A 26,919-nucleotide genomic window follows, 5' to 3' on the forward strand; every position below is an offset into this window, starting at 1 on the left:
CAAATGGATAAGTGAGGAACCAGCGTGGGTATTGCTGCACTGCACTCCTTAGTGTGCCCAGATACAAGAGTATAGCAGCAAGCAAATACGATTACGCTTCTTTCCAAGATGTTTCCATACAGTCAGATGTGATGCTGCACCTAACTGACTAAATCCTTCCAGAACCAGACAGGATGGTACAGAGACAGGTGAGCTGGCTTTGGGCACAGATATAGATCAGGTGTTATATATGATCTGTGTTATTCCAGATAAAGGCAACCCACACATGACAGGATTGTGAGATCATTCATATGATCAGCTACATTTTCTGCGCCTGTTCACAAGTGGCTGCAGAGGGGTGAGAGCACACTTAGGTCACTGCAAACTCTTTTCATCTTGGAGCCAGCTTCCAGCATACAAGCCTGGGTGCTCTGCAGAGAATGGTGCTTGCTCCTGGCACCAGGCCTTGGGGAGCTCAAGCCTCCCGGTGAATGCCTGACAAAAGGGCAATTCTAGAAATCCTCTCTCCTTTTTTGCTGAGGTTCATCCTACTCCCACTTCCACCGTCACTAGCTCAGGCTGAAAGAAACAAGGCTGGACAGAAAAATAACAGCTTTTTCTGGACCAGTTAATGTAGCTGGGGAGAGCTGAACGAGCTCTCAGGTGTACAGCACCACCACCAGGTGCTCACTCTGACATTATTCCCTCCTGCCTGTCCCCTCAGCACAGTACAGCGTTTGTCTTCGTTCCCCTCACCCCTGCTTCACTGCCTCCTCCTTCCTCCCTTCTCATTCTGGGAGCCCTCTCCTTTCTCCTCACCTCCTCCTTCCTCTCTCTGCTTGCTGTGACTAGACAGGAGAATACAGATTTATGTATTCCCGGCATGTGCTTCTCATTTTTTCCGGTCCATCTCTGGCTGTTGATTTCTCCTTCTTGTGGGTGAGTATCTCTTAGCTCTCTCCTTTCTCTTTGACCTTTCCTCTGCTCCTTGTAAAGCATTCTCTCCTCTCATGCTGTGAAATGTTCATACTGTCTCATACTGTTAAATGATCTTTCTCATGCTCTCTCTCGACAATGTCTCTAGCATGGTCCTCAGTGCTTTCTAAAGGATGCTATTTCACAATAAATACAGAAGCACTGCATCGGGCTGCTGTCCTCCGTAGCTGCCTAATCCGATACAATGTTTTAAAGGTGCTTCTTAGAACATCGAGGATGCCTTGGCTACCTTAGCATTTTCCTTCTCAGCTCTGTTGAAATATATATAAAACAACTGGTTATTTTTTCATCCAGGTCACCAGCACACACAGCAGTGTTCTAGCGTGCACAGCTTGGTTGCTGAGGTAGGGCTAGCTGTGCATTGTTCTCCATTTCCCCTTTAAAATGCTCCATCTTCCTGATACTCCAGCTCTCCCAGTGAGATTGTGCAATCAGGTGACTCGGTGACAGGCTGGTTTGCTGCATTGTGGCATCCTCGGAGCAGCCACCGCCGCTGTACACAGAGCTCCCCAGGCTAAGGCTGGTGCTCCTGGTAACCCGGCACTCCTGGGTTACGCAGAGTTATGCAAAGCTGCCGCGGTTTTTGTGTGCAGCATCTGCTGGCCCTGCAATTCTGGGGCTGAAGGAGCAGCCTCTAAAGAGAATACCTGTCTTTGAGAGTCACTTGCGGCCAGACATCTTGAGAATCCTTTGTTATAATTGCCTCGAGGCCTGCACAGATCCAATGCTGCCTCATCATTGGGACCATTTATTATTGATATCAGAAATGCTGAGTCATTAAACAAAGGTCATAAAAACATCCCTGTTCTGCTGAAAAACATGAGCTCATCACTTCTGGTACTACAGAAGGCCGGAGAGACCAGGAAACCTGGTACCTATGAGAAAGAAAATGCTGACTGCATCAGCGGCCTGGGACAACCAAACAGCCCAAAGGCAGCAGCTAATTAGGAAAGAGGGCCTTGCTCAAAGACAGGTCTCTGGGCTTAGGATCAGTTGCCACTTCTGAGTTTGTGTCACCTTAGGTTACCATTTAACCCCACGGTACTTCGATTTTCCTCTCTGTAAAGGAACAAAACCCCAAACATCCCTCCCTTCTGTCTGGAGATGACCGAGTGCTGCAGAGGCACCAGCCAGCTGAGCCTGGCGGCAGAGCTGCCGCTACCTCCAGTTTTCAGAGGGAAGCCAGAGGTACAGAGGAGTCGTTTGTTTGTTCTGAGCTCTGGTTCAGGATTGCAGTCTCCTGACTTCTAATCCTACAGAAAGACATTTTTTTCCCTGCATTCCCACAGTGCCAAAGAGTTAATGTAGCAAGAGAAAGGGCTTTGATTTATTTTACTACCCATGCTTTAGATTTATTTTCTTACTCCTCTTCCTCAGGCAATTTTCTGAGTCTGAAGAGATCCTTCTGGGTGGAAAAACACTTCTTGTAGAGATTGTGTTTCACTATTTTAACAGTGAGGCTGCAGACAAACATTTCCTTTGATAGCTGTGTTTGATTTCCTGCACCGCAGGGGTGTCCCGCCAGCGGCCAGATTCAACAGCAGGCGCACGGGGGTCGCATCCCTTTGCTGCTCCGAGTTTTTCTTCGTTGTGGCAGTTACGGATTTCTTTGGAAGGGTAAACACGAGCAGCCCGTACCGCGGGCCGAGCGGTCCCGCCACCCCGCGTGCCCCTGCCGCCGCCGCCCAAGGAGCCCGTGAGCCGGGCGCTCGGCCGCGCACCGGAGCGCACGGCGGGGCAGGCGGGCCCGGCACTGGCCGCCGCCGGTGGCGGCTCTCCCCGCGCGGGTCCGGGCAGGCCCCCGGGGCAGCCGCCCGGCTGCTCCCCCCCTCCCCCCCCCCCGGCTGCGGGGCGAGCCCGACGGCTGCACCCGCGCGGGAGGGCGCGGAGCCGGCGCCCCGCGGGCCGGGTGGAGGGGCCCGGGCCGCCGCCGCCGCCCCGGCGCTGGGGAGGCAGTGCGGGGCAGTACGGAAAGAGTTAAGGGAAGGTGGCGGGGCAGACCGGCTGTCGGGAGCGAGCATGTGCAGATTGCAACCGCATCCATACTACGGGCCAGTGTCACTGGCACACTTCACCTCCCGCCGCCGCCGGCCGCAGGGCACCCATGGAGACCGGTGAGGCGATGAGCGCGGCGCGGCCGGGCGGGCGGGGGCGGCCGAGCTGCGGCGCCGGCACCTGCCTGCGGCCCCAACGCCGCCGCCGCGCCCGCCCCGCCGGTCGGTGCGCGGCGCCCGCGGCGGCCTCCCCGCAGCCGGGCGGTGGCAGCGGCGGCGGCGGCGGGAGATGCGCTGCCCGGGGCGGAAGGCGGGGGCTGGCGCCGGGCGCCGCTGCTTTCGCTTTCTGGCGGCAGGAGGGCCCTGCGGCCCCGCCGGGATGCGGCCGCAGGGGCAGCCGGGCGGCCCGAGCAAGACAAAGGCGGGCGGCGGTGCCTGGCGGCGGAGCCGCAGCCTCCCCCTCCGCCGGTGGGGCCCGGGCGCCGCGCGTGGCCCCCTCCCGGGGCACCGGGCCGCGCGGCGCGGCCTGAGGGAGCGGCGTCCCCCGGCGCCACCCGCGCCGCCCCCGCCGGCTGGGCCTTGCCGCCCCCCGGGGCCATCGCCGGGCAGGGGCCGGGGCTGTCGCTCGGGAGCCGCCGGTCCAGCTGGGCGGGCTCGGGGAGGGGGGGGGGGGGGGGGGGGGGGGGAAGGATGGAGGGGCTGCTGAAATTGGAGCTGCTTTTCACTGAAAAGTGCCCCTTTTTCGGCATAAATGAAGTGTTTTGAAACATCTTTTCGTATGCATTCCGGTAAAACTTTATTCCAGGGAAGGAGAAATAGCTGTGAGGCAGCCCGGCGTTTGCTGGGGGTGGGGGCTGGCGGTGGCCCTTCCAGTGACTTGTCTGCAACCCCGCGAATTACTCGTGCGTGTAAAGCCAGAGGTCAGGGACCCGGATATTATGATGTGCTGAAAACAAGAGGTTTTTCTTTTTCCTTTTTTTCTTTTTTCTTTTTTTTTTTTTTTTTTTTAATTTATATTGCTCTCAAGATGTTTGCTCTTGTTCCATTTTTGGTATGGAAAAATATGCTGAATAGCTGAATTTTGGCGAAATGGAAAATCTCATTCCTTCTCTCCCCCATTCTTTGCACTAGGGTTTTGAAAATTGTCTCTAGAATGCTTAGGAGCAGGGATGCTGAGAGGCTGGCCTGTCCCTTTCACCTTCACTGGGAGCCTGGCACTGGGACTTCCTAGGGAGCATTTGGCATTGCTGGTCCAAAACTACCGGGGAAGTACAAACTTGTTAAAGACTCCTAATTACATAGCAGAAGCAGTAAAACTTGTATCGCGTGAAATATTTCATATTGTTCTCTGACATCATTTATTTGACAGGTTTGTCCTGTTCCCCTCTTAATTCTGAGGAAAAAGCAGTCCCTGCAGCAGCTGAATTTTTCACAGGTGAGGTGGTGACAGCTCCCTGACAGCCAGAGCTGTGTGCGTTGGGGATTTGCAAGAACAGATTGCCCAAAGAGCTCTGTTCTCTGGTTTTCAGGAATGCAAATACATTAATAAATGTATGGCATCAGTTAGAGATGGGGCTAGCTACTGTTTGGCCGTCAATAGGAAGTCCTAAAAAGAAAAAAATACCATAAAAGTTTTAGGAAACAGAAAAAGAAGACTTGTTGACTTGTAATCGTTAATGCATGTAGCCACTTTTGGCCAGCGCTGAGCAAAACCTTGTAGGAAGTCTGTAAGACACTCTGATGCCGATGCACATCCTGAAGGTCCTTCCAGAATCCCAGTCCCAGTGAGAAGGTATGACCTCTTCCATGCAGGGATGTCAGTTTTTCTGTGTGGTGACAAGAGCTCGTTACTGTGGATAAATTATGATTGTTCACTTAATTTGAAAGTAAATATTTTCTTCCTGAGGAGCTTTGTGCGTACGCCTGCAAATTTCATAGTTCTGTGTTGAGGTTCCCACTGAAGAACATGGGTGTTCCCCTGTTGTAGAAGGGGAAACTGAGGTTATAGAAAGATGGCGTTTCATGGGTAGTTGTCAAATTGAAACACAGAAGTTGATTCCAAATAATTTAGTTTAACTAGTAGCTGTAGCAATTTCCTAAACAAAAGTCAACAGAAGTGTTACAAGCAGTTTATTCAATGTCTGTGAAACATTTGAGATCCTCTGATCGCAGGCATATTGCAAAAGACAGTAGTGTAGTCTGGTGGAAGGGAAATGGAGGGTCAGGCAGGTGTTGAGGTAGTACTGCTTGTGACTGCGTAACATCTTGCTGAGGCTCTGGCAGTGCGTCCGTAGCCTTGGTCAGTGTTGCTGTTCCCACTCTACTGCAGGGTGACGGTGGAGGTAGAAAATGAGCTGCTTCGTCAGGACGGTTCAAACCTTGGCGGCGTTGTTGTGGCAAGATCCCATGGCAGTTTACCAAAATGGTCAAGGGGGGCTCAGACAAAAGCTGTGGATAGCTTATTGACACATGGCTTGAGAGTAACCTAGATCTCTGCATACATATGGAAATGACACCTGGTAGAGGGGACTCTGCGGTTTTGCTGACAGTGTGATAATGTGATGTGGTGCTGAGCAGTGAAAGGCAAATTTAACCTTGAAGGGAGGTGCAGGTTCCTGACTTTGAGTGTAAGACAGGAAGAAGTTTTTGGGTAAGGTGGTGAACTCCACAGCATCTGGAGTCATTAAATAGAGATATCTTTTTGCAATCTAGACTTTAATTCAGTATCTTGGAGAAGTCCTAAGGAGTAAAGATGGAGGATTCCCTTTGGCCTTGTAATTTGCAGATCTACTTATTTCCACACATCAAGAGCTCTGAAGAGGAGTTGTTTGGTAGTGTCCTAAATATGCATGCAACACCTTCCATTTGGTTAAGACCATGACTTAGAGTGCCTCAGGGCTGCCGGCAGTCACCGCATTGTGTCCGGGAAGGGTGTTTCCTCTCATGCTGTAATTAGCCAGATGAATTTAGGTTTTGCCTTCCTCTGAAGCCTTAGAAATGAGCCACAATCAGTGACTGAGCACGCCAGGAAGGGGGAGGTCTGAGAGGAGTGGAGGAGAGGGCGAGGAAACTGAATTCTCCCTAGGGGTAAAAAAAAGCCCCAACATCTTTTTGCTGTCTCCATGTGCTTTGATGGCAAGTCTTGTTTACCTTGAGAATCATACCGCAGTTTGGGACCAGACTTTTTAGGTTTTCTCTTTCCTCTGCAGCATGGGATCAGTCACTAAGGGTCATGTGTGTGAGACTCGTCGGAATGCTCCTTTGCCAGTTTTGGAGCTGCCACACTGGCGTGATTTCTTGTGCTCTTTGTTCATGGCATGCAAATCTAATCTCTTGAGACTGAAGGACTTCTGTCCTTATCCAAGTTGTTGAGCTCTGTTGCAAAAGGCTGCATGAAATTTTAATAAGCTGTGATAGGCAGGAAGTTTGACTAGATTTTAGGCAGAGTCCTTTCTGTTCTGAAACTCTCTGAGGGTGGGAAGAAGTTTTTCCTCACAGAAGTATCCTGTGAAGTGAAAGTATCCTGAAAAAGCTCCTAAAAAAAAGAGAAGCCTAATATACTGAGGAGGGTTAAAGGACAGTGGCATGAAGGACACCTGCTTGTTTTGGTGATGAAATCACAGAAATAATGGGAAATTTTATGGTTGCCACATGTACCTTAGGATCCTTTGTTTCTGGATTGCGTTTAATAAACACCATGTTTAAGAAAATGAAATTAAGTTGTTGTGTTATTTTGTTGTGTTTCTTTTTTCAGTCTCAGGCAGCCTGCTATTACATGGTAAGACAAGAGAGGTAACAACGTGACTAATTAAAGGGCAGCAGTGCTTCATTCCCTGGGGCTAAGTATTCTGTAGAAAATGGGTCAATTGGAGAAATTGTTTGCCAGCAGGAGGTAGAAGAAGCCTCGGTTCCCACTCCTCACCTTCCTTTTGTGGGAAGCACTGCCCACCTCCGCAGGCAGTTCCAATAACTTGGTAAGCTTTCAGATGCCAGAGCCATGTCCAGCAAATGGGGAAATGCAACCTGAGCAAACTCCCCTGTGGTCCCTTCTGTCCTCTGTGTGCCTGTATAGCTGCAAATGAAGCAGTGTCCAGCAAAGGTGCTCCTGGGTTGGATCTGGAGTGAAAGACAGTAAAAGTGGGAATTCTCTTTTAAAATAAAATCTGCCTGTTGCGTAGGGTGAAGTACAGTGGTTTTCCTTACCTCTTCTGAAAGAAGATTGATCATCTAGGTAGCTAATGTTTTCTGACATAAAAGGTATTTGTTGTGGTTTGCTTGGTGTGGGTTTGTAAAAGATTCCCTTTTTGCTTCTTGTATGTGTTTTAGTATTCTCTGGTGACTTTTATCTCCTGACCCTGTTGCTTGCTTTTAGCTTTGCAGGCTCAGTAGGGACTGGATGGGGGAGTGGAGGGCTGGTTTGCCTTGTACGTCAGAAATAAACGGGTCTGCTTTTTATGTTTCTGTGCTGGTATGTGAGGCAGGAGTATCCGGGATGGTTTCTGAGCTCCTAGGTAAGATGGTTGCGCAGGCAACCAGAAAGAGCCCTGAAAGATGGCCAGACTGGGCAAGGGCTTTGGCTCTGCAGGAACAGATTACCAACATCTGTGCCAACTGGGAACAACATGCTCTTTCTGGTTAATCAGAGCGCTGCATTCCTGGTTGTAAATGATACACCCAATAATGTCTAGTGTGAGCCAGAGCCTGTGCACCTTGCAGTCCAGCTAAAACAAGTGTAAAAGATGTGTATTTGCAGGTGTGAGCTGCTCTTTAACATGTCCTTAGAGGCTAAGTAAAAGCTAGACCGCTCTAGATGTTTGTTTGTAGGCATACCTGAATGAGAATACCTATCAGTTATTAGTTCAGAGATGTCTAATCATTGCGTAAAAGAGAGAAGTGTTTTATGTTACCTTTTCTTTTGTTCCGGATTTTTGTTAGTGTCAGTACACAAGAGTTCACCGCAACCTTATTTCAAAACTCCCCCGCCCTCACAGACTTCTGTCAAAGCTGGATTAAATGACTGAGGGAATCTTCCCTACCACAAGTGCTGCTGTCTTGCTTTCATTGCATAAGATCCAAGCATTAGTAGTCATTAGGTAAGTGTTGATAGCACGAAGTGGCGAAGCTGCTGTTTGACTCCTTCCTTGCTGGATCTTTGCTGTCAGGTGCACCCTATGTTGAAGGTAGCCTGTACGAAGGACTTGGCTGTGGAGCACCTTTCTGTCCTGTTCTCCCTGACTCTGCCAGGAGCATGAAGGAGATGACAAAGTATTTCTGAACGGGGGGAAGCTCTCTCTTTAGCATGTGTAGCTGTGGCATAGTGCTGTGCGTACTGCTGTGTGTGCCTTCTGGGGATGGGGAATCTGTTTTGAGTTTTTTTCACCCAGAATACATGCATAGAAGATGGTCAGATCCATTCAGCTCCACCAGCCTAATCTGGGCTGTGAAATCTTAGCAGGGGCTGTGTCCCCGCAGAGCTCTGGGTAGAGCAGCAGAGGGTGGCCTGGTGATAGTGGTGCATTTGGCTGTTTCCCCTCCTGCTAACCAACCGAGCAAAGCCAGGATACTCTGGCCTATTTATTTTCTTTGTATATTGTGTCTTACGGTAAGGATGCTTCCAGTAAGTTCTAGAGGAAGAGTTACTTCTTTTTGTGATTTCTGGTGTTTTCAAGATGTGTGTATGATTTCCCCTAGTGGCATGATAGGTACCATGTGATTTGGTTTATTTTGATCCAGCAGCTCTTTCCAAGGCAGATCTTGCAATTAAGCTTTTAATTGGAAGTGGACTTGCACAAGAGCCACAGGATGTAGGGCACAGTTTATAAAATTGTTTGAATGTCTACTAGGAAGAGGGGAGCCACTGTGAAGGTATGTAATGATTCCTTAGCAATATAGAGCTTGGTTGTTGATGCTTTTGGTTTTCCTTTGCTACTTAATACTTTACCATGGAGATGAGGTACTGAGTTTCCAAAACATCAGCTTCAGTCACTTGAGCTGACAGAGGCTAGCATGGTATCAGGAGCGCCCTGGGCAGCTAAGCCATTCCCGTTCTGGGACTTGGGTGCATATATAAAGTAGGCAGTTTATTATGTTATTTTATATTGGCATATAATTTGTGGATGTGCAAAAAGCCAACTTCTAGAATCAAAGTCCTCCTGATAGATAATTTTATCCCTTTGGAAACAATGCCTCAGTTTGATTACTGCTCACCATAAAGGTAACTAAGCTCTTCATTCTTCCATAGATTAGCTAGAAATTAGTTTTTCAAAGATTAGATCAGTAAGTAGAGCATGTTGCTTTCTAAAAATGTAATGCATGCATGTGTTCTGATTCACCTCTGATTTTCATGGTGGGAGCTGTGATAATGCTTAGTACCCCGACTTCAAGTGGGGTGCGCTACCTTGTGTGTGGGGTGGTGGGAGTAGGTTTTTGGTTTGTTATTTTCTTTTCCCAGCTACATACCAGACATAGAGGACAGAAAAATACCGCATTCTGATGGGAGAAATGTAGTTTTCTTGCTTTGAGATCTTTGTTTGAGAAACAAGGACTGGACAATGTTGTGACAATAATTAAAATTTGCTATGATTTGGATGAGGGCTTAGCAACATTTGGAGTACTAAAAAGCTCTAAGTGCTAACACCAGCACTTCCACTGCATCTTTCAGCTGAGAATCTCTGTTCTTAATGAATTTTCAGTGTGTCTTTGTGAGGCTGGTATTATTAGTGTCATTTTGCAGGCAAGTAGGTAAAATAAAATGCTTGTATAAGCACATTCAGCAAGCCAGGAAAGTGCAGGAATAAAAATCAGGAATAGTAATGTTTCAACCTGTTTTTAAGCTACTGTCTTGTACTTCTCTTTTGCCAGAAAAGAGGCTAAAGGCAATAATTTTGGTAGCTCCCCCCCCCCTTTTTTTTTTCATTGGGTTAGGCAGCATGAAAGTGAGACATTCTTATGCAACATATCTAAGTGTGCATGTGATACTTTAAAAAACGGTAATCAGATAAGTTGCTAGGCAGCAGTACCGTGCCTTCAATTACCAAAAAGCCAGTGAGTTTGCTTTCATGATGTAACGTGTTCTGTACTTCTTCATAAAGCAAGTGTAGGTGGAGTTTTGAAGAGTTGCTCCTTTTTAACTCACCTCCTGCTTAACATGCCATATTGCAAGGTCAGATTTGACCCCAGTTTTAGATAAAAGTATCCACAGAACAGGAAAAATGTTAGATGAGCTCTTAAAGATAATGAAACATATGTAAAGTAAATAATCATTCCTTCCCTGTGGGTCTTTGATGGTTCAAAAGCTTATGGAAAGTAGCCTGCAGCTTATCCTTGGGACCATGAAAAATAAGAAAATGGGTGAGAGATTTATGTTAAAAGGTAGATCGCAGGGATATGTGGCAAGCTGTGAGAAGTCTTAAAACACTTACAGTGGTCTGTTGGCCCAAAAATGTTGAGAGCCACGGTAAAGCATGAAAACCTGGATGTAAACCCAGCTGGTTCATTTTCATTGCCTTAGCAGGAACAGAATGGAAGAATGGAAGGGAACATAAGCAGGGATGAATGTACATGCAGGGAAAAGTAAGTGAGAGTCTAATAATGTAAGACAGATTGAGCAGCATGAGGGAATTTGGTTGTGTGTTTGTTTGAAACCTGAGTTTCTTTCTTTCTTTATTTTTTAAAAAACAGATTGCAGGATAACGACAACAAAAAAATAAAAGGCTCTTGGCAGTTATTCCATTCACGCATCATGCATTTCTGCTTTTGGTGATAAATAGCCACAGAAGCATTTGCAGTTACTGTAGTTGTGTGGGGGTGTAGGCATCTGCTCAAACCTCTTCAGCTATTGGGTAGCAGCATGGCTTTTAAAAGAAATCTGAAACTCTGGAGGTCGAATGTGATTCTCAAGGCTTTGCCAGAAGTTTTCAGTAGAGATAGGGGACCCACTTGGAGGTGTCTGGGAAAGGATGCACCTAACCTTGGAAATCACTTGTTTTCCTCAGGTAACTGGAAGTTGTTGTTTTACAGAGCTGTTTTTCTAATTAATTTGTTGTTGATCCAGAAAAGAGACATTTCCTTTTCAGGAGGCGGGGGCTGTGTAGAGGCGCATGCCCTCGGTAACCCTCTGAGGTAATTCAGTCCATTTGAAAAGGAAATTCAGCCAAACCTACCACGTTTTGTGCTCTGTCTACCAGGTCTAGGTTCAGAGATGTTCAGATCCCAGCTGATCTGTGTGCAGGTTCAAAAGTCCTCACCAAACGGCGTGCTGGGACTTCAGCTGAAAGTGAAATCTGCATCACCCTCTGTGTAAGTCCTGCCAAAGCAGGGTGAGCTTCTGAGGAGGCAGATGCTCACTTTCTGTTTCCAAATGTGGCACTTTCTTCCTGGGAGAATCCCAGATAAGTCACGGAGCAGTGTTGTTTTTTCTGTTTCTCTGTTGAACAGCTGATCACTGGGTAATTGCATGAACCTGAGCTTTGTATTTTGGAGCACTTTGGAAATAATGAAGAAGTGTAAATACTAAAATAGACAGCTGAAGGAACATACAAGTAAGCACTTTCCAGTCAGGAATTTCCTTTCCTTTTTGTTTGCCTGTTCTTTGTATTCTCATTTGGTGAGCACTACTGCTAAATTACGCTACCATGTGGTCCCCAACCTGCTGACACCAGGAATGTTGGTGTCTGTGTGAGAGGAACAGTCAGAGTACGGGCAAGTGCTGTTCTGAGAAGCCTGAGTCTAGCCTAATATTAGATTTTACATTTTAACTGTTTCTGTATATGTAATTGAATAGTCACGCGACTGTTTGTTTGTTTGTTTATTTTTTTCCCTACTACAAACGTCACTCATTTTTAATCATTACTATTTCAACACAGAAAATTCATTTATATACAAAAGAAAAAAGAAATCCCCTTTTCTGAACAGCTTAAGCATTGTATTAATCGTGAGCTTTAAGGTCAAATCTTTATCTTCAGCTGTACCTCTCTGCTGGTGTGTTAGGACATATTGCTAATGAAGAGTTCCTTGAGTGGTTATTTTCTTTCAAGTGTACATGTGTTACTAAAGCTATGGTTTGTCAAGCACTTGGAGTTCATAGGAATGAAGTTTTCTGTGAAAAAGGAACTACTTCTTCCTGGGTGGTGGCTTGTGAGTGAGATTTGGGAGGTGATACAGCTGAGAACTAACAGGCATTAGGGTAGCATGGGGGTAGCGTTCAGATGGCGGATGAGTTCCTTGGTCTGGCTCCTGGTGAAGCCCCATGGGCATCCTGAGTGCCCGTGCCTGGGAAGGGGCTGAATTGGGCAGGACTGTGTTGTCCTAAAGTTAGGTTGGCTTGAAACCTTTTGTAATACTAGTATTTCTGCACTGATGGAGTTGTGAGGGTGTTGCAGTTGCTTATTTTGTATGATTTTTTCCTTAGTCTTTTACAAATCAAATTATAGACAAAGAGATTTGACTATGTAAAAAGTATTCTTGGTGTTATTGTGATTCTAGGGAAATGGTTTTTAAAATTTAGTTTGCGTGTGTCGGATAAATAGTTTAGTAGAAACCTATATCGAACTGTTATAAAATGTTTACAATGAAAATAGAATATATGCAAGTCATTTCTAGGAACATCAACTTTAGAACAATTAATATCAGAGCTAGCTAACAACTAAGTCCTTTCCCAATTTGATGTGCAAGTACCCAGCTGTTGAAATAGCAAGTATTTCTCATGATAAGAGAGACTCGGAAATAGATGCAAGCCTCGCTGCATAGGCAGAAGGTGCTAAATGTATCTCTGTAATACTCCCGTTACATTGATTTAATTAGTGTTTTATGCTGTTCATTGCTCTGTTAATCTTGGTGGGAAGGTTTTGTTAGGGGAGGATTAGTTATTTAATCTGCATTTTTAATCGGAGTGCTTTTGTAGTTCAGTGCTATCTAAATAAAAACAGTGTAGGGTTGGGGTTCTTTTTGTTATTCTGTTGAGTTTTCTTTAAGGAAAATGTTTCTCTTGAATTCCTGTTGGACTTTGGTGCTCAAAAACTCCTGAGATTCACTAGGATAACGTGAAGATCGCATTTGTTATACAGTCAGACACGCAAATGTCCTTGCTCTAACTTCTTCGCATGCAATTAATGCAGAAAAATGCCATGTGTAGGCAAGCCCTTGGAGTGTAAGATCTGTGAGGCTGATGCGAGTACGTTAGGTACTTGTGTGTTTGAGCTGGCATCTCGGGGTGTGACTTCTGCAGAAACCTGGAGCATGGCACGCTAAATGTCAGCGCTCAAAGGGAAGAAGTACAGCCCCAGCTCTCGGGCTCTGCTCATGGGGGTCATGCAGCTGTGTGGCCTGAGCCCAACACGGAGGCGAAAGGCAGTCGGGTCACTGGAGCGGCGGGGAGGAGGCAGTGCTGGTGCCCCCTGGAACGGGCTGGGCTGGCAGGTGGGTGGCAGTGGCAAGGGCCTGCTTACACGAGGGCCATGCTGTGTTCTGGAGCAGGGAAAGGAGAAAAAGAAAAGTGTGGTAACTGGAGAAGCGAGGAGGAGAGGAGGTGGGGGAGACAGGCAGTGCTGGGAGAGGGAGGATGGGGGTGAAAAGGAGTCAGCAGTGAGGGTTAATTCAAAAACTGGGGGGTTGGCCAGGAAAATAGAGATAAAGCACTTTCTAATAGACCCTTCAAGGGTTAACTGGGACCTTGGCTGAGACAGTAGCCGTGAGGAACCTTTGGTCACTGGCTTCAATGAAGTTGCTCTGTGTGTTTGCTGTGGCTGAGATCCAGAAGGACAGTGGAGAGTCAAAAGGCTCAGCCTCACCAGTGGAGAGGCAGCTGTCAGGGAGCCACCCTGGGCGAGGGGCAGGTACGTGCGCCTGCCTGGGGCTCTGAAGAAGTCAGGTTTTCCAGGACCCAATGTACCAGAGCTAAGCTATCCATACACATAGCTGTCTCTGTTTAAAGCCTTTCTTGCACTGTGCTTCATTAAGATTAAACTGTACTACTTTGCTTTAGGAAGGCCGTCTGGTTGGTGTACTAGCTGTTGGTCACTCGCACCTGGTCTGAAAACAGTTTGCATCTGAAACGGCTTGGACTTGCTGGAGGTGACGCAGTTGACCTGCGGATGCTGTGAACCAGGAGCTGACCAAAAAGCAGGAGAGCTCCAGGATTCCTCCCTGGAAAAGGTAAGGGCTGGAGGGTAAAACCTGTGGGAATGCACTCGTCGACCAGAAAACCAGAGCAGTTCTCCTAGGATAGAGCTGACTGCGTTGTAGTTTGGACCTTTGAAATTTAAATATGTAGAGTGCATAAAGGATGGTCAAGAAGCGAATTTATTTCCATCAGTTCAAACTGCAAGTTGCTTTCTGGAAGTGTAAGAAAGATCGCTTTTTGCACACATCGCCCTTGATTTCTGTCTGCTTTGAGTCACATAATTCTGATTGCTCATAACTTATATTGCCAAACTTATTCCAGTGTTATTGTCTCTTTAAAAACTCACACTCAAATAGCCTTAGGCAGTTAAAACAATCGGGACAGTGGAGCAGTATCTCTGAGCTAAACCAGAGCAGTAGGTAAAGAGCAGAGGGTTGCTTTCACCAGCGGTAAGAGCACAGGTGTGAGTCGGATGACGAGGAATCTATTCCTGGCTGTAACAAGCAGTGGAGTCTCTGCACCTGATTTGTCAGTGTGTTACTCTACTAATCTTTTTAGACTTATCTCGCCACTCTCCTGCATCTATGGCAGTCTGTTGCATTTGTATACAGTGGATATAAAATGCTATCAAATTGGAAGGGTGATTTATATTCCAGAGGGAAACTTTACGTTGATCCTGGTAGGTGGGCTGGATATTGTGCGACCAAAATAACGATCTCCAGACCCTGCAGCATTTTCTGGGCGCTCTGTGTGTCTGCAGCATGTGGTGTGGTGTCCTAACAGGATGTTAAGCACAGGTGTTCTGATACAGCTTGCAGCAGTTCGGGCTACACTATTGTTTTCCCTGTTGTGGGTAAGGTTTCACAGGTAGGTCATGCACAGTAACTGGGAACTTACTTTGAATGTGTAGGTGCTACATATATAAAATTCAGATTCATGTAGCACCTTCCTCCCTCAGCCTGTCCTGTCTCAGGGGTCTCATTACCCTCTCTTAGTGGTAGTGCCCAAGGGATCCTGTGCTAGGGTATTCTGTTGTCCCACTCTTGTAGGTATTCTCGCTCTGATGGGCCCCTGTCCCTCTCTGGAACTGGGGAGCAGACCCAGTCAACTGCTGAAGGAAAGCAATAGATTAATTGTGGCAATGCTAACTAACAGTGTGGATAAGCAGGATCAGCTGCTGCCTCGAGCTCTGACTGTGATCTTGCTGCCCATTGTGTAGCTGAATAGAGGGCTTCGGTTGGTCAAAAAGTGTCATCTGCTGAGCAGTGAAGTCCAGACCAGTGTTGCAAGGTTATGACAAAGCAAGTGTCAGCAGCTTCCCAGGAGGGCTCCTGGTGATGGACCAAGCCTTGGAATGAGTCCATCCATTTTGCCAATGATGCAGCCTTGAGTACTTCTGAAGAAAGCTGTGTCTGGCAAGCGCTCTGGTATATGGTACTATCGCTGTGAGTAGAGCAAATGCTTCTTATCGCCTGCCCCCAAGAACCATCAAAGGAAGCGCAGATGTCTCGTATTACTGTTAAAACAAAAACTGAGCACCGTATGGGCACAAGAAAACATAGATCCATTGGCAGCAGAGCAAGACTATGAATTATTCATTCTGCCAGTGCCTCCTGTATGTTTCAAGCACACAGGCTGTTCAGGATGCTGTCTGCTGGAGATGCAGACAGATCTGCTTCCAAAGCCACAGGGGCATGGCTCTGCAGACTGTGATCACCATTCCGCTCAGCTTGTCCTCCATGAAACTGGCTTGTACATTGTTGTGACATCCTTGAGGGCACAGAATTAACCTTTGATCATCCTGTGGGCTGTTGGTAGGAACTCTTGTAACACCAACAAAACTGGGACGTGCCTGGTAGTGCCAGCCTGGAATTGGCTGTGAGGTGAGTGCAGTAAGTTAGGATGAAGATGGCTGCATCTTTTGTGCAGTATTGCTTTGGTTTTTGTAAGAGAACTTACACTATGTCAGTTTGTTCCTAGCTCTGTCTGGCCAAGAAGCCAAAGTGTCATCTGCTAAAAGTTCCCTGAGCAAAGGCAGGATTCTTCTCCCCATCCAGGGTGCTTTACTGGGGAGGAGCATATTTAAATAGCTGGCTGGGAACATCTGTGAAATATGAAGTTTTTCTCAGCTTGTTTACTAGTGGGCATTTGTCTATGTAATGGTTGTCAATTGGCAGCAGAATTTGAGAGGCACTGAGGACTTCTGGAGCTGCAGAGACCAAATTCACCTTTGATTCTTCCATGAACTGCTCTGAGCTCAGGTAAGAGGTGTCCATTATGCGAGAAGGCATTGCTGAAGGTTTGTTTCAGAGGCTGTTCCTCAGCATAAAATGCACATACTTAAATGCGGAGGGATTTTTCCTCTGGGTTTTTTTGGCCTTTACCCTCCTGCTGGTTGGTGTAAAGATTCCTTCAGCCATTTCATGTATGCAGGCTACACCATGCATATCATATTGCACACTTCTGAGCATTTTTCCCCATTTTTCTTCTGCATCGTCCAGAGTTTCTCTTGGCTGTCAGGCTTTTGCTGAGAGATGTTCAGATTTTTAGTGTGGGAAAAGGTGCTTGTAACTAGCAACTGCTGTAGAAATGATGGGCTTTTTAAAACAAAAATTTAACCCTTGCTTTTACAGCTGTCTTGTGAGGTACCCTACCCCACTTTGAGAGCACTTCAAATGTTCTTAAAGAGCTGTGAGGAAAGGAACTGAATGATACTTCGGTGAAAACAAGACACACTAACTTGTGTCCAGAACAGTTTTCAGCTTCTCATTATGCCAGCTAGCTGGATTTGCTCTAGAATCATAAAGTGGTTTGGGTTGGAAGTGACCTAAAAATCATCTAGTTCCAGCCCCCCTGCCATGGGCAGGGACACCTTCCACTGGACCAGGTTGCTCAAAGCCCCATCCAGCCTGGCCTTGAATGCTGACAGGGATGGGGCATAGAGTGAGCTGCCTTTGGAGCTGTCCTAGTCCAGAAGCTGAGGAAAGCTGTGGAGGTGAAGATAAAATCCCAGGCTGTGTTTGAAGAGTCCTCACTGAAAGAAGTGGTGGAAGCATCCGGGGGGGAAGATTGCCCAGCTGGGTTGAGAGGTAGGGTAGGTTTCACAAAGAGAGCTCTCAAGGAAGAAAGGGTTGGTCCTAAAGCAAGTAAAATGAGTTTGTCCTCCACTGGTCTTAACAGAAGTGAGAAGACAATAAAGTGGAGGAATATATATATATCTATCTTTTAAAATCAGCAAAAGAAGTAGACAAACAGAGCAGGTGGTGGATTTGTTGTTTCCATAGTGATGTAACTGTGGAAGCTTTTGTATGGCAGAGCTTCGCCCTCACTGCAATCACACTTGAAGGCTATGAGTATTCAGTTTTCCTGCCAGGGAAATGTAAATATACATCAAACATTAAAATAGCTGAAAATGCAGCTGCGTGTTCATGATTTGTTATGTTTGCAACGTTACCTGAATATGTGGATGTTGGGAAGCTTAGCTCTGTCATGGCTTATTTCTCCTTTATCTGTTGTCCCGCATTGAACTGCCATAATACCACAGTTCTTGCTGCACCAGGCAGTGGTATGTTGACCTGTATCCTTTGCTTTCTCTCATCCATACATACACACACATCCCACAACACTGATGCCTGTGACTCTGTGCTCACCCACACTGATTTCAAACACGCACTGATCAAGAAACGTATGCCTAACTCTTTCCGGCCATGCTAGCTGATCAGAGCACCACCATGGGAAGCATGGTGTACTTCTTGCTGTTTGTAACCATCACCTCAGTTGTTTCTGTGGGCCACAGAAATGGTCTGCATGTAACATTAAAGTGTGGCTTATTTTAATGGGCATTTTGAGAGTGTTTTAATAGTCAAAACATATGACTTTCAGGAAACTTTTGCCTATGGAGAGAGCTGTTTGTGACTGTGAATAGCTGAATTTAGGAGCCTTTTAAATCTGCCTTTGAAAGTAAGGTGGCGTGTGGAATTTTTCAGCATCGCAGCTGATGGATTATCAGTGGGTCATAGAGGCAGGGAAAGGAAAATGCTCCATGTGAATGCTGGATGCACACATCATACATTAGGTGTATACCAGTCCTGCACACCTACCTGCATAGTCCAGTCTTCATGAGTCACGGGCACTGATGCCTGATCATTGTTTTTACTCGTACTGCTGCTGGATGCTTCTCTTGCTGTCTCCCTGAACAAATCTCCCTTACCTTTGGCATTTGTTTTGCTTGTCTAATGGATGTAATGGGTCATCTGTTCCTTTTATAGAAAGGAATGTTAATTATTTTCAGAAGGCTAATTAGGTTGCTAATGAGAAGCTCTACCGCAGTAATATTTCCTTTAATTACTCACTTTTAAGTGCTGTACAGAGAAGCTTACTGAATATGCTGTTAAATACAAATGCTTGTATCTGGCTTCGAGATGCACCTTCAGTCTCCCGGAAAGAAATGCTTTGGCAAACTTGGGAATCCATGTGACACAGATGACTGAGCAAATGAGACTAGTGCTGAGAGCCACCTTTTTGACTCCGTGTGAATTCAATGCTTCTGCAAGTGACTGGCTACAGTTCTCTGTATTCCAGTTTTGCTTGATGCATTTTGGCAGTATTAGTAACCAATTGTCCTACCTGCCAAACTAATCTATAGTTAAATGCAGTTGTCACACCAGATAGCTTAGTCTAATTAGCCAGATGGCAGCCAGAGGAGGTGGAGTGACTCATTCAAGGTCATGGCAAACCTCATGATAAAGAGAGGTTTTGACAGCCCTGTGTAGGTGCGGTGCATTATTTGGCCCCTTGTGCCTTTTTAGGGCCGTGGTAGTTCACTACAAGACTTGCGTCGGTTTGCATATTGTTTCATGAGGCAGCACAGCTGCCCACCAACCCCATCCATGTGTCCACCTGGGCACTGACTTAGGAAGTTCCTTTTGCTTCTCCATCTGAGTGCTGGCTGCTACCTGCTTCTCTCCTTTTTTCACCCTTTGTGGTAGGAATCTCAATGCCTTTTAGAACCGCTCTGAGAGCGCTACTGTATTCTAGATGATATTTTAGTTTCAGTACTCCCAGGATGAGAAATGTTGGGGTGGATCTACAGCATCTCCCGCTTTGAGTGCTGAGCCTTCATGCAGCTCTGCAGAAGAGCTTCAGTTTTTGGCAGCATACTCTGATGTCCAGTCCAATTCCTGAGCCAGACTCTTGGAATACTTTACACACCGTAGCTCTACCAGGGAAGATGGTAAAGGAAGATTGCTGAATGGGGGCCACTTGCAGGCATCACAAGATGCTCCTTACACTTATATACTGATCATCATAGGCCCAGTTGGAGAAAGGAGGAAGGTCTGTCAATGTTGTGGATGCAGTGCAAAACTTAAAACGTTGTACTGTGCTGTCAAAGTACCTAAGTGCAGGTGACTCTGAAGAGTGACTTAGGCATAAGAAATACCCAAGAAAACTATTATCAGCATGAGATAGCAAAAGTGATCCTCCAGTTCTTTTCAGGAACAGATGTGCACTGCTAGAACAACTTGTATTTATGCTCCACAGGCATAATGGCCTTGGCTGAGGCACAGTCATTTAAAAGTTAACTTTGCATATGTAGCATTTAAGTTAACTTTGCATATCTTTACAGCTGCGGGAACACTGAGAAGACAATGAAGATACAGTGAAACAAGTTGGTTAGCTGCAGTGTACATATAGCTTCTAAGCTAGTACAAGCCTATGCACAAAGAGCAGACTTCCAAAATGCCAAGGTATCTATTTTGAATGCCTTGGCATTACTATGAACAGTTGTGCAAAGTAAAGGAAATAGTGCTGTTTAGCATATGTGTAATGTGATGGGTTTGTTGTTGCATGTATCAAGATTAGTTATATAGTGGGAGCATATTTAGGTGGTTTTACTCAAAGTGGGAGATAAAACCTTAAATTCTTACTCATCCTACCAAAAGTATATTGCTTAATACCTAGTGAATGTCATAAAAGTCTTTGTGTGCTGCGGGTTTGTGTACCTCTAGAAAGGAATGGATAAGCTGACCAGAATGTGTGCCTCCAGGACCGTCAATACTAGAGGCATGATTCAGGCATGAAAATGACAGCTCTTAAGCATTTTACATAAGCAGGGACAAGATAACATATGGTGCCTCTCTGGTTCCATTTGCTATGGGTCACCTGATGCTCGTTGATGTTTGTTGAGCAGATTTCAAAGATGGTTTAAAAAGAATTGAGGGTTTGGGGTTTTTGGAGCGGGTTGAGTTTGGTTTTTTTGGTGGCCAGCATAAGCAGTATCAAACCATTTTACTTAAAACTGAGGAATTATTTTCTAGTCTTATCATGAGACAGTTCCCAGCACACAGATGAGAGCTGGCATCTTTGTTCACCTGGCTCTTTGCCCAGAGGCAGAGTATGTATTGTTGCCCAGAAGGAAAACAAGATAAAGAAAAAAAAATCATGTTTGAGAAGACCTGAAATACCCTATGTAACCTCAGGTATTTCACTGAAGTGGATAGATTGGTGTTGCACATGCTTTACGCAGCTCTTAAGTAGATACTGGAAACATATGGGAACGGTAGCATCAGGAATGCTCAGATGCCACTTTTTGTCTCCAGGATGTGTCCATCTCCAGCTGCCTTCACAGGCTCTAGTAACTACAAATGGGAGCCTGCAGAGACAAAGCTTATAACAAAGGTACCTTTGTTAAGTGCCTGCAATTCATGAATGGCTTTGGGCCTCTGCATATGCAAAATGTTTATATGAAATTCAAAAGCTAGTAAAACTGTGTCATGAAAATAATCAATTTGTTATGATTATTTGTCTGTAATGAATGGTATCATGTTGCCGTAATAGTGTAAAGCAGATTACCAGAGGCTGAATCTCAAAGAACACGTTGCTGTCAGAGGTGCGTTTCAGTCAGTGATTGCTCAGTGCCTGCACAAAGGAGGGATCAGCTTCTCACTGCTTAACTAACAACTGTGCATTCTAAAATAACAACCAGTTGTTTAGAGTAGATCTTTACACTTTTATCTTCAGGAGATAGCAAAATAAAAGCTGAAAACATAAGCCAGGAGTTAACAGCGCCACAAATGAAGAGCTGAGCAGAAAGTCCCTGGCAGAAAATAGTGTGGCCTTGTGTGAGAGCTCTGTGGCCGGTCATTAATGGGGCAGGACACTCTTGTCACCCCTGGCCAAGGCCATTCTGTCTAAATACAAAACAACAAGGCTGGGTAAGGCCTTAGGTTACAGTTCAGTGGAAAGAAGCCACTTGAATTGCCTTTCCGTTAAAAGGCCTGTACTGCTGCATGAGAGTCCGGGATGGCAGGCTTGGCAGGGGGTGGCACAGCCATGGTCGTTTTCTTTTCTGGTTGTGCTTGCCAGGCCCCATGGGGAAACTGAGCCTTCTGACCAGCTGCTGAGTGCGATAAGCTTCCTCTCATGTGTTGACAGAAATTAGTGGAGGCTTGGTACTTGTAGAGAAAGAGAAACATATTACAGGAGGTGTTAAGAACGAACTGAAGTTCACGGATGGGAAGTCATGCTCTTACCACTTCCTCTTACATGTTCCTTACTGGTGTAAATGGCTCTGTAGCATATAGCTGGGTAGATAGCATCTCTTTGAGTGTTTCAGCGGAGAGTGTTCTGCATTTCATAGGATTTGGCCACTAGGCTGCCATGAGACTTCAAAAATAAACCTCTTCTGGGAACCCAGTGAAGTATGTTCAGCTCAGTATCCCCTTCTCTTCAAAGAGCAAGTGCAATATGGTTGTCTAAGGAGAGGTGATAGGTTTTTCTGGGTCAACTGATGCTGTGGAGCATAGAGGAGGGGAGCATTAGTTTCAGATACTCAGGCCATCTTTGGGCTTGAAGCTGTCTGAAGTTGAGGATCAGGTTTCTGTCTCTGATCTGACCAAAGTTACTGAAAACACAATCTTGTCTACAGTAGGTAATTCTTCCTGGCATGAACATTTCACTTGTGGAGCCCAGCAGTGGGGAAAGATTGCGCACATCACAGCCCCAGGTGGACAGAGCCACTGGGCCACTAACTCTTCCTCCTTTGCACTTGTGTCCCCACATGTTCCTGAGACCCCTGTATGACTATCACAAACACTTTTGTAAGGGGAATTCAGAGCTCGTGAAAGGTACTGTCTGGACTGTCCAGAGGGACATCTGTGCTCTTGTAAATGAAAGAGAAGCTCTGACAGTGAGAACATGAACTTTCTGTGTTGTGCATCAACATGAGCTATCTGTTCTGGCAGGAGCAGTTTCCAGAGGCAAGTAAAAGAACCCAGAGTCTAACTGATGTCTGGTCTCTCTTCTGAGACGGCCAAGGATCTGGGCCAATTAGTGCCTGTATTGGATTATGAGGAGGTTTTGTCAGTCATCGGGAATTAAATATATCTGAGAAAAAATAAGAGCTATGTACGTTTTGGAACATTTTGTTTTTGAAGCCTGAAAAACAGAATAAATAGGATTATGGTTTCTAAATATTCTGAGGCAGCAGCGAATAAGAAAGATGACATGGTATGACACATTCTTTGAGGTACAGGCTGTCTTTCCGTGTGTGTTTGTACAGACCTATGGTACCTTCATTTACTGATGCCCGGCCACGTCTTCTGATAGTAGTATTAAGGTAATATATGTCTTATGGTGACACAACAAAAGATGCAATAATTTAGTTGTCTTAAAATTCTACTTTGAAAAGGTAGGATGTTCTTTTTCATCTATAGTGTACTATTTGGGACAGACAGATGCATTTGGATCCTTCAGCTGGTGATGTGTTCTGCTAGCCCAGGGCTGAGACTGCCAGAGATGATACGCAAGAGGCTGTTTCTGCTGCTGATCATTCTGTTGGGGTGCTAGTCGAATGATAGCCATGCCCCACCACAGTGCCATGTTAATGAAGACAGGTTTTAAAATAGTTGTCTTCCCTTTTTTGTAAGGGCAAAGCAGGTGAGTGCAGATGGTCTGGCTATATTCATTCATTTTCTCTTCTTTCTGCACGCAGCAGCTGCTTGGCTTTGGAAAGAAGGCAGTGCCAAACTACAGAAGCACAGTGAACCCCTGCCTGCAGAGCAAAGTAGAATTTACTTCTAGTAAAAATAAAATGGTGTCTTATACCAAAAGAAGCTGTTACTAATGTAGGCTCCTAAGCAGAGTCATCTGAGACAAGAGATTGGTGGAGAGGCAGTCTTGACTTAACTTGGCATCTTTTATTGTTGGGGTTTTGTCAGCTGTCTGACAGTATGTGCAGTCAAGAGTCATAATCTTAACTTTTCTCTCCCGGTGCTCTGAAGATAATTTTTCATCCCAGAGCAGTCTTTTGGTCCATATCCCACCATCTTCCTCTTATTCTCCCCATTCTTCCTTATTTCAGTGACTCAGCTTCCAAGCAAGACTCACAAAAAACCATGTCTCTCCTACGCCAAGCATGGATCTGTACTGACAGGTTAACTTTTTCACTGAGCAAAACTGATTCTTTGTTCCAGCTGCACTGATTCTACAAACACTGAGAAACACCAGAAGATACGGCTAAACTGCTTAGATATAACTTTCACAAATTTTTTGTCTGTTGCCCTGTTTGCTTTATGTGTGTTCCCCATCTCTTCTGACTTTAGATGTCTTGTTCGTACCTGAGTGCTCAGCAGCTCAACAATGAGAGGAAAATAGCTGCACTTTTCCAGGCCGTTTTCCAGCCCCATTAAGGTTCCCAGCCACGCTGGTTTGAAAGATTCTGTTAACTTGTGGTTGGTAGCCAGGAGGATGGAATGTGTATGCAAATTTTATTTAGTCACTGTAGTAGCTGTGGAAATCTATGGATCTTTACTGTTATCTGCTTAGATTAATTTAAATGATTATGAAACAGTGATGAGTTTAGTTCCATGACATCTGCCCCCTACAAGGCTTCAGCTACTAATACACTTAAAATTTTACTTGTGCATTCTTCCTTGTTTCCTTCTATTCTGCAAGTACTCCAGGGTCTTTCCGTCCTACTTCTTTTAGATCCATCTTCTGTTCATAAGGCAAGGGTCTTTGCAAGGCTTTCTCCAACTTAATTCTTAACAGCTTTTCTTCTCTTCCTGTGCTTTGACTCACTGGGTCCTAGAGAAACGAACACAAATACAGTAGTAATTTTAGGAACCAAGCAGGAATATTGCTCTGCCTTCTACTGCAGCAGCTGTGTGTGTGGACTGAAATTCAAGCCTCCATTTATCGCTGTGCATTGACCTTTTGCGACTGTGCCATCTTTCTGCAGCTGAGTGGAATGTGTCCTCTGTGTGGATTGACAGCTGATAGGAGTGAAGAGGTGAGTAGTATTTTTACTGCCTTGCTGGGTTTAGGATTAGAGTTATCAGTTCTTAAGGATTTTCTTTTCAAAGGTGGAAGCTTAATTGCTTTTTCAGGTGTTTAGCAAGTAGGTGGTATTAACATGATGCAGTTAATTTCCACAAGTCCTGAAGCAGATGCATGTTAGCTGCTATTCTCAAGAGATGGTTTAGAAGAATTTTTCAGACGCTGGATGTCTAGATTAGATCTGAAAAAGGGATGAATGTGAGTAGGGTCTTGGCATGTACCATAGCCATAAACTGCTATATCTGCAAAGCAGTCTGAAGCCATGGTCATGTTTTATTTCAGGATCTGGGCTACCCTGTGCTGTGAAAGATGAATCCCTGGACTCGAGACACTCAGAAGCATCTGAAGCATCATACATATAGATGTGCACATACGTATAGACTTTTCTGCCTTAAGGAACCTGAAATCTTACATTTATGTTGACTAATAAATATAGGCAAGTTTTGAAAAAGACTTTCCTGTATTGGAGCAGTGAATCTGTTTGTTGGTTTTACTGGGAAGACTGTTCAATAGAACATGGTCATTTGGACTGCAGTCACAAAAGGAAATGTGGAAGAAGGGTATAAACATAACATTAAATGTCTTTACTTTCAGAGGGGCTGCAACTGAGGATGCTCTGTGGAGCTGTGATAAATGATTGGCAGGCTGCAGGTAGGAGTCCTGAATCCAGTAGCATCTGTAAAAGGTCACCTCAGCATAAAAATGAACACAGTCAGAAGAAGCAATTATAGGAAAAATAAATAAATCCATCACCTTCAAGTAGAGGGGAAGAAAAGGCAAATAAGCAAATCGGTAAGGACAACATATAAACATGCCTGTGCATCTTTATATATCTATATGTCTGTAGATAGAATTAAAAAGCACATAGGTGTAGTGCGTTGATTTGCCTTCATTAAAGCAGATATCTGTGGTCCAGTCCAAATTAGAGTGTGAGAGAACAGTCCAGTCCTGTGATTTGGGAGAGAGGCAGTAAGAAGCTCAGAAAGAATTGGAGAAGAACCAAGGTGACATCAGCTGTAGTCAGAGATGCGGGGCATCCTTATGACCCAGCTCCCTGTCTCATGAGCTGGAGCACGTTTCAGTTGGAAGAAGGGCGCTGGGGAACACCCCTAGGACTGTACCTTCATAAGCTGACTGATTGGAAAAGGAGGGAGCTGTTAGGACGAAGCAGTAAAAGCTTATGGACCAATGCTGAGTTAAGAAATTCACCTCTGAAGAGATAAGAGGCTTCCTTGAATGGCAGGCAGAAATAGCCTGGCAAATACCAGTTCTGCGGGGGGCACAAATGTTGAGTTTTTGCTTTAAAAGAGCTTGTGAGTTGTAGAGGAATTATAGAGGACTGTATGAAAAGTTTATTTGTAAAAAGTTTGTGATGATTGGTAAAAACGTGAGATATGAAATGTTAAAAAGAAAAAACAAAGGAAAAGGGGAGAATTGTAGAGGAATGAAGCTGGGTTAGTTATCATTGATAACATATAGCTGTGGGCTGGCTTCAGGGGCGGGTTGGCTGATGTAGATAAGGTGCAGCTGTGGCTGGTTCTGGTAAGGGCTTGGGCAGCCAAGGAAGAGAGAGGAGGAAGAAACAGAAAGAAGACAGAGGGTGAGCGGGTCCTGGCTGAGGCGAGACGAGGAGAAGGCAGCAGAGGGGCTGGTATGAAGAGTATGTTGGTATGTGATGGTAAAAGACCTCGTTGCAGCTGTCTAGTTTGGAGAGTGCTGCGACAGTGAGTGTTCAGCTTACCACCTTTCAGAAGGGTGAGAGTTTGCCACATTCCCCTGCGGGAAAACTCTGGTGCTGCCTTTTTGGGACACACATTACATAGTCAGATGAATGAGTCTGACTTGAAGGGGAGTCATAAACTGCTAAACATTAGACGTTTACAGTGGAACTGATGCTTCAGGTTTACAAAAGAGAAAAATGGCAGGCGTGCATAAAACATGATGATGGCGTGTTTGTAGTTGTAACCTGAATGCTAAGTTTCCTGATACCATGGGGAAATATCAGTGCTAAAAATGTAAGCCTTCTCTTGCAAAGATGTAAATAGCAATGAAGTACCCAGCACAGTGGAGGGGTATGTCCTCTGTGTAGGAACTAGGCCCTAAAACCTAGATTTTTGTTGACTTGTTACTCAGGACAGAGAAATTTGACTGATCTATGAAGACAGGTTTACCTGAGCGATGCGCTTATAGGCTGTTGCTTGTTCTTTCTGAATTGAAATAAACCTGAACAAGAGAGTTGGAAACTCGCCACTAGCTTATTTGCCCATACAATATATTTCCACTGGTGGGTATGTACTTTGCGACTCGTTGATGGCATGATTAATCCCCACGGTACACTAATTGGTGGGCACTAGTGGGTGAAACTCTGGGAAACGGTTCAGAGGAGCTGCCTTTGCCAGCTGTAGGCATAGCTGCCTGCTTGAGGATCTTGTCAGACATGGTGCTGTGGTCAGTAGGATTCTGAGATTTATCCTCTTCTACCCTTCCTTTCCA

The 26,919-nt window shown here is 45.5% G+C and overlaps 1 protein-coding gene across 22 annotated transcripts in view; it reads left to right on the forward strand.

Moving 5' to 3' along the window:
- Positions 1-2,436: 2,436 nt before the first annotated feature.
- Positions 2,437-26,919, forward strand: part of TMEM229B (transmembrane protein 229B) — a 38,209-nt gene continuing 13,726 nt past the window's right edge. For 2 of the 22 annotated variants that reach the window (XM_056345858.1, XM_056345869.1), the window contains exons 1-2: positions 3,664-4,404; positions 13,951-14,120. The gene's annotated coding sequence lies outside the window, so the exon portion shown is untranslated. The other 20 variants (XR_008822968.1, XR_008822970.1, XR_008822969.1 and 17 more) reach the window with 20 other exon arrangements.

This window comes from Falco biarmicus, chromosome 7 (genome assembly GCF_023638135.1).
Source record: "Falco biarmicus isolate bFalBia1 chromosome 7, bFalBia1.pri, whole genome shotgun sequence".
In the NCBI taxonomy this organism is placed as follows: domain Eukaryota; kingdom Metazoa; phylum Chordata; class Aves; order Falconiformes; family Falconidae; genus Falco; species Falco biarmicus.